Source organism: Phytophthora infestans, genomic scaffold (assembly GCF_000142945.1).
Source record: "Phytophthora infestans T30-4 supercont1.21 genomic scaffold, whole genome shotgun sequence".
In the NCBI taxonomy this organism is placed as follows: Eukaryota; Oomycota; class Peronosporomycetes; order Peronosporales; family Peronosporaceae; genus Phytophthora; species Phytophthora infestans.
Genome location: NW_003303738.1, coordinates 550,017 through 557,094, shown reverse-complemented (window position 1 = coordinate 557,094; position 7,078 = coordinate 550,017). Strand labels below are relative to the sequence as shown.

Here is a 7,078-nt window from a genome sequence, read left to right as displayed (position 1 = left end):
CTACCCCCTTGTTTCTGTATCGCCTGTAACAGGCTCCTTCACGTCGCTCCCTTGATCTGTACCCGCCGACATCGTGTCATCTTCCACTGCAGCAGACATGAGGGTTGGCGAGGGCATTCGCTTCCTTGCAGCTGCATACGCGGCCTGCTTTCCGATTGGAGGCCCGTCCCGACAGTTATTGGGCCCCGAAAAGAGGGGGCAATAGAAGGCATAAACCCTTCTCGCATAGCAAAATCCCACAAGGATTTTGTGCCTAGTCCATTCAGCATTAGGACAAAGTGTGAATATAGCGGGCAACACGCACCAATAAAGTACTCCACTCCTGCCTTGTCCTTACGAAGCCGACCTTTCGCGCCTGGTTTTACATAGGTGTGCTCCGCGTCCAGGCCTGTCGGCGGTCTTGCCTTCAATCCAACCTTGATCAGAGAGGCCCATAAATGCTTGAACTCCTTTGGGTCAATCTACCCCGTCATTTCTGGACGATTTCACGAAATGTGTGGGCGAGAAGATGACGGGATGAAGTTAGAATTTTGAAACCGCTGGGCATTTATATTGCCTTTTCTATTGCAGGGGAATAATACACGTCTATCGCCCGCTCTGTGATCCCGAATGATAAGATGCCCCATCCTCACAAATACAATTTCCTAAATGCGCAGAATCGCTGTCGCCATTCGCGTATATAACCTTGCGCCATACTTCCAACTGTCATATTACATATTCTGTATAATACAGAACACCGGGCTTAAAGGGTTAAGGATAATGAGTGGAGATAGTCAATTCATTTACGCCCGGTTAATGCGTTGTCTCAGACATTTAAGGGTGGCGTGACCAACAACGAGAGACATATCAAATACGTTAGAGACAGGAAGCACAAGCAGACAGCGGTTGTCACTAAAAGACTCTCTTAGATTATTTGAGCTGCTAAAAGACAATAATGGCAGTCCTATGTTGCTGCTGATAGAGAATTACTTGCTCCGACTCGGCTACGATAAGGCTCCGTGGATTTTGCTTTTACGGTTTTATCTGTCAATAGGAAACGTGATGCGCGAGAATGACTTATTGTTCAAGAATGCACTCATCGGAATTGATGATCTGCTAATCTACGTGCCGATCATTGACGAGTTCCTTACAGTGGTAGATTCGGTCTGTAAGCAAAGGATTATTTCTTGTCATAAATATAGTATGAATACGACATCGGCAAAGTGGTATCGAAGCGTGTTGACTAGGGGGGGGGCTACGATTCAGAAAACATCGGAGCCCTTTCGACAGCGACTGTCGCTCTCCAGCCATTTCTGTGTGTGGTTGGCTGGATGCGCAACATTGTAGTTGTTTTTTGTTGCAGTTGCACCGGCTCTGCACGATTAGGCGTAACCGTTGAAGCGGTTACCGAGCCGTTCCACTATTGGCTGAAACTGCTTCTCGAGCGCTATGATTCGAATAAGGCACATGGCATTAGTAATTACACCACAGTTGCGAGAAGACAACAAGCGCAGCAACAGAGAGATAGTATTTAGCGAGACATGTTAGACAGTTTTGGTTAGCACTAATTTACTCACTTCGGTATTTGCTCTTACTCAACAAGCACTAAACCAAAATAGTTTTACTGCCATTAGTCGGCCACTAAAACAAGATTGAATACGGAGTCGACATAAACCCGTCGAACGAAACATATGGCAAGTATTATAGCAATTAATTTGTCTGTTGGCGATCTAGATAGCCTCAACAGTGCAAAAACCCTACTGCAGAAAATGGCGACACTTGCTCTAGCAGATCTTGCAGCGGGGCTGCCGTAGCTTTAGCGTCAGAGGAAGACGTTCGACTCAAAGAGTCACTAATACTAAGTTCCTTATCCAAAGGACACTTACAGCCCAAGACCAGGGCTCAAAGTTAGCACCTTAACTTTTATGCTTCAAAACCAGAAGTGTTTTATTTACTATTATTGCGGCCAAGCCGCCTAGGGGTAAATGTATCTCTTTAACTATCTAGCATAGTTAAACCTAATCAAATGCATAACGTGTGGCTTTCAGCCAACGTACTGAGAGACCTTGTTAACTCTCCAACTTATGTACTGAGAGTTTGTTAACTCTCCGGGTACTTCGTACCCCTGTGTGCTCCACACCATGTAACCCCGTTACACTCTCCCCCACTAAGATGAGAACATTCCGCTCTCGAAACTCTCCTCAGCGAGGTCACGTCTTGTTAAGACGGCGGAGGTTACTACACCTCACACCAGCGTTGTACAGCTCCGTGAGCTCACAAACGCCTACGCATCGTTGATGCCCAACTTCTCGTCGTCGGCCCACGGCCCAATGCTCCAAGCGCAGCGCGCATCTTGCTCTCAAGCGGTCTCAGACCTACGCTCGCGCTCCGCGCCTACTCCAAGAGCTGCAAACCGCTTAGAGCAATGCTCTTGACGCATTCGAGTCGTCGACAACAGCTCAGCGGTTGAACACTCGCTTCACAAGCGATAGGTCGGTGGTTCAAACCCACTAGGGTACAGCCCTCTCGTTCCATGAACGATTGTTCACGCTTGGACAAGCTTAAGGGCAACACCCTTTTAGCTCAATGGTTGAGCGTTGGCACAGGTCGGTGGTTCGAGCCCACCAGGGCACAGCCCTGTCGTTCCATGAACGATTGCTCACGCTTGGACAAGCTTAAGAGCAATCCGCTTTTAGCTCAGTGGTCGAGCGTTGGCTTTGGAAGCCACAGGTCGGTGGCTCGAACCCGCCAGGGCACAGCCCTCTCGTTCCATGAACTGTTGTCCTTGAATGGACAAGCTTAAGGGCAACGCCCTTTCAGCTCAGTGGTCGAGCGCTGGCTTTGAAAGTCACAGGTCGGTGGTTCAAATCCACCCGGGCGCAGCCCTCTCATATGAGTACCAGTCCGTTCTCGGACTGACGTACGGGCATCGCCCTTGTAGCTCAATGGTAGAGCTCCGGCCTGTCAAGCCAAAGGCCAGTGGTTCGATCCCCGTGCGGGACACCACTTTCGCTGTTACAGCGCATCCACATTTGGATCATGCTCATCGAGCAAGTTGTTTCAAAACAACTATGCGTCTATCGAGACGCTTGTGCCTGAACCTTGTTCAGCACAACACGAAGCACCTGCTTCCTTCGGGACTATGTCCCTAACACTACGAGGTCTCTCCACCTCCTGCTCCCGCTGCGAGCACCGCTCATACGTACGAGCTGGCTGCTGCAGCCACTGGTCAGAATTTGAGCTCAACTACTGACCTCATCGCTCCCCACTCTAGTGGGAGGCGCCCAGCGCCTGGCGACGCTGTCGCACGCCATGGTGGCGCTTCGGCACATGATGTGCCCGGTCGTAAGCGTCAACGACGTCAGGGCAATCTTGCCGGAGGATAACCTCAAACTCCCATGAGTTCTGTGAGTGAGGGTAGCCCCTCCACTTCACTAAGTACTGGGTACGACCCTGGCGTCTACGCCACGCCACAAGGCGTTCCACGTGAAGGTGGAGCTCACCATGCTCATCGAGCAGAGCAGGAGGAGGCCTTGCCTCAGCTGGGCTCTCGCGGGGAGAGTCAGCACTTGCCGGAACGGCGTCTGCGTCCATACGACGCCGGCGTCCACGACGCGAACGTTCACCGCCCATCGGTCGATCTCGAAGAGATGATCCCCTTGTGGATAAGTTAGAGCCACCACTGTTGACTCACAAACCAGGTCTCCGGACCTTGAGCGTCCCAGCTGCTCGGCTGAACGTTCAGCTTGCCTTGCTCCCGCATCTCGAGCACTTCGCTCCGCGACCTGTGGCTCTGCCACATGCTGTTGATCAGCCATCTGTGGATTTACCACTTGCTGTCGTTCAGCCTCCCGTGGCTCTACCACCTGCTGCCCTGCAGCTGTCCGTGGCCCAGCCACCGTTGGTGCCAACGCCTCCGCGCTCACCTGAGCAGGGTCTTGGTATGGCTTAAGCAAGCCGACATAGAAGACCGGATGCGTGCGCATCTTCTTCGGAAGGTTGAGCGTATACGCTAGGCCCTTCCTGGCCACGACCTTGAGCGGTCCTATGAACCGAGGTCTTAACTTCGTCTTGAAGACTGCAGACACTGTATGAGTAGGTAGGTTTTTAGCGTTTAATAAAACTTGGTCACCGACCTCAAACCTCTCAACATTGCTTCTGCTCTTGGCATCTGCATGTTTCTTCTGCGTGTCTTGGCTTTCCGCCATAGCGTCGCGTACTTGACGCATTACGCTCAGTCTCAAAGAGACAAAGTCATCGACTTGCTTGCGAACCGCAACAGGGCTGACATCAGCTAGCCGCTCGGCTATCCCTCCCCCACCAAGCCCTGAGCCACTGCGTGGCGGCGTCAGTGGGACGCGAGGGTTAACCAAGCCGTTCAAATAGAACGGAGTGTAGCCTGTCGAGGCGTGCACTGCATTATTTAATGCGAACTCAGCGAGTGGGAGCATCTGGCTCCAGCGTTTTGGCGCCTCAGCGCATACGCTTCAGAGGGTATCCTCCACAACGCGATTCACGCGTTCGGTTTGACCATCGGTCTGCGGATGGTCCGCCGTGAACATGTCCAAACGAGTGCCGAGCACTCTGAAGAGGGACGTCCAGAACTTCGCGGTGAAGCGCGGATCTCGATCCGAGACAATTGCCTCAGGCAAGCCATGTTGGCAAAATACTCGGTCTAAAAACAGCAAAGCTGTACCTTCACCATCAATGGTGTCCGGCACTGCCGCTAAATGAGCCATCTTGCTCAATCGGTCTACAAAGACCACTATACCTGTGTTTCCCGCCTTATCCTTGGGAAGGCCAAACACAAAGTCCATACTCATGGACTGCCAGCATCCCTAGGGGACAGGCAAACTCGCCAATGGCGCTGCCGTGCTCGGCGCGGACTTTGTCCGTTGACACGTCTCACACGTGCGTACATAGGTGCCGACCCACTTATACATCTTTGGCCACCAGTACATCGAGCTCACCGAGCCATAGGTCTTCTCCCGACCTAAGTGCCCGCCCACGGGCGTATCATGAACCTCATAGAGGATTCGATACTTTAGCTCCAAGAGCGCGTTCTCGTAGCGGGAGAACGATTCCAGCCTGGCAGTGACCGCCTCTGGACCTTGCGATGCAAGATGAGCCACGCCCTCCGGGCCAAGCAAGGACATAAGCTTAGTTAGCGCGTCCTGCTGCGCCGGGGGCAAATTCGCGAACACGGGGTGTTCCATCCTCGCAGAGGAAATAGTCAACCGACTCAGGAGCGGGATTGACTACGAGTGCTACCAAGTGCAGCGGGGCTGCCGTAGCTTTAGCGTCAGAGGAAGACGTTCGACTCAAAGAGTCACTAATACTAAGTTCCTTATCCAAAGGACACTTACAGCCCAAGACCAGGGCTCAAAGTTAACACCTTAACTTTTATGCTTCAAAACCAGAAGTGTTTTATTTACTATTATTGCGGCCAAGCCGCCTAGGGGTAAATGTATCTCTTTAACTATCTAGCATAGTTAAACCTAATCAAATGCATAACGTGTGGCTTTCAGCCAACGTACTGAGAGACCTTGTTAACTCTCCAACTTATGTACTGTGAGTTTGTTAACTCGCCGGGTATTTCGTACCCTTGTGTGCTCCACACCATGTAACCCCGTTACAGATCTGAATATTGTAATATGTTTGCACAGCGACGCAAATGAAGAGGGTTGGGGCATAATACTTCCGGGGGTAACAAAGTGGAACGCAAATTTGCCTTTTTTTTTAGTCAAACCACACAGTCCTGAGCGGGCGTTTTCATGGTGCATACGAGAACTGGAACGTGATCGAAATAGAGATTTATCCCATATTTGAGCATTTTTTTAAGCTGGATTACCTGTTGATACCTGACAAAGGCCTTAAAATGCTTACAAACCACATCAATCTTGTAATATCTTCGCACCAGGCGCTGAAATTAAATATCATATAAGAGGGAAGCTCCTTTGATGGGATTGGTAGCTCAGTGAGATCAAGTACGATATCGATCACATAGCAGACGAAGACAATGTACGTGTCGATATGTTTTTAGATGGACAATACCGACAGCGGCTTGTATGACGTCTATGTAGGGCTAGAAGACGGAAAATATGCCTCGTCTCCAACCTTTAGCCAATATTGAGTGGCCAACCCCGAATGATATTGAAGCAGCGTAGCGGGTAGAGTGGCGCCAACGTTGCTCAACCTAAATGACCGTGACTTGTAAGCACATTTGTTTGGCCGCCCTGTATTCCTGACGACTTGTACAGCGGCTTATGGTAGGAGACCACTGGGGCCGTCAAGGACACCGCGATGGGTCGTTCTGTAACCACTTACCTATTATTATGTACATGCGCTCCTATGTTGTTTGCTTCTAATAAAGCTGCTCCAGCAAGCTACGCACCCGCTGTGCTGTCACGCACCCCCGTCGGATGGGTTTTGCCTTCTGGCTATTTTCTCCGTTACCGATTAGATACGAAAAAATATGGACTATTCCCAAGCAAAAAATGTTTTGAATTCCTTTCTTACCGACGTCTTTAAATACGCAATACAAAATTGATTTGGTGTATTATACGACGTAGAGCACGCGACAATAGGAAATGGATGACACCATTATTTTATACAAGTCATTAAAAATAAATAAGGTCCTAAAGGTCAAACAAGAAAAGTTAGAATCAGGCCAATGTAGTGTGCGGGGGAGCTGAGATACGCGAATGCAGAGGGAATGGCCACTGATGCCAGTCATTCCAGAATTTTCGGATGGCCCGCATCCGCTCCAGCCCCCGAGGCAAAACCGCTGATGTCGCTGTAATGGTCGTGATATCGACTTCAGGCCTATATGGAGGTAATTTCGTGGAGCAGTAAGGACAGCCAAGCGTCCTCATAGTATCCAGCACGAGTAGAGATACGTTAGACCAGACGGCGCGAAGACGTTTGTAGGTGATGATGCAGTAGTACAGTTTGATATTGAGCTGGGTTGCTATAGGACATCGAGGACAATCAGATCGCAAACGAAGATGGCAAGATTGAAACAGCTGAGGACGTCTCGACCGAAGGTCCCCAAGAAGATGCTTATGATGATGGGTCTGACGACGTACATCCGGCTCAA

At 50.5% G+C, this 7,078-nt stretch overlaps 1 non-coding gene across 1 annotated transcript; it reads left to right on the top strand.

The window, feature by feature from the left end:
- Positions 1-2,551: 2,551 nt before the first annotated feature.
- On the top strand, positions 2,552-2,613 carry PITG_27512. Its single transcript has one exon. It is a non-coding gene; the product is annotated as a tRNA-Ser (tRNA).
- The last annotated feature ends 4,465 nt before the right edge of the window (positions 2,614-7,078 follow it).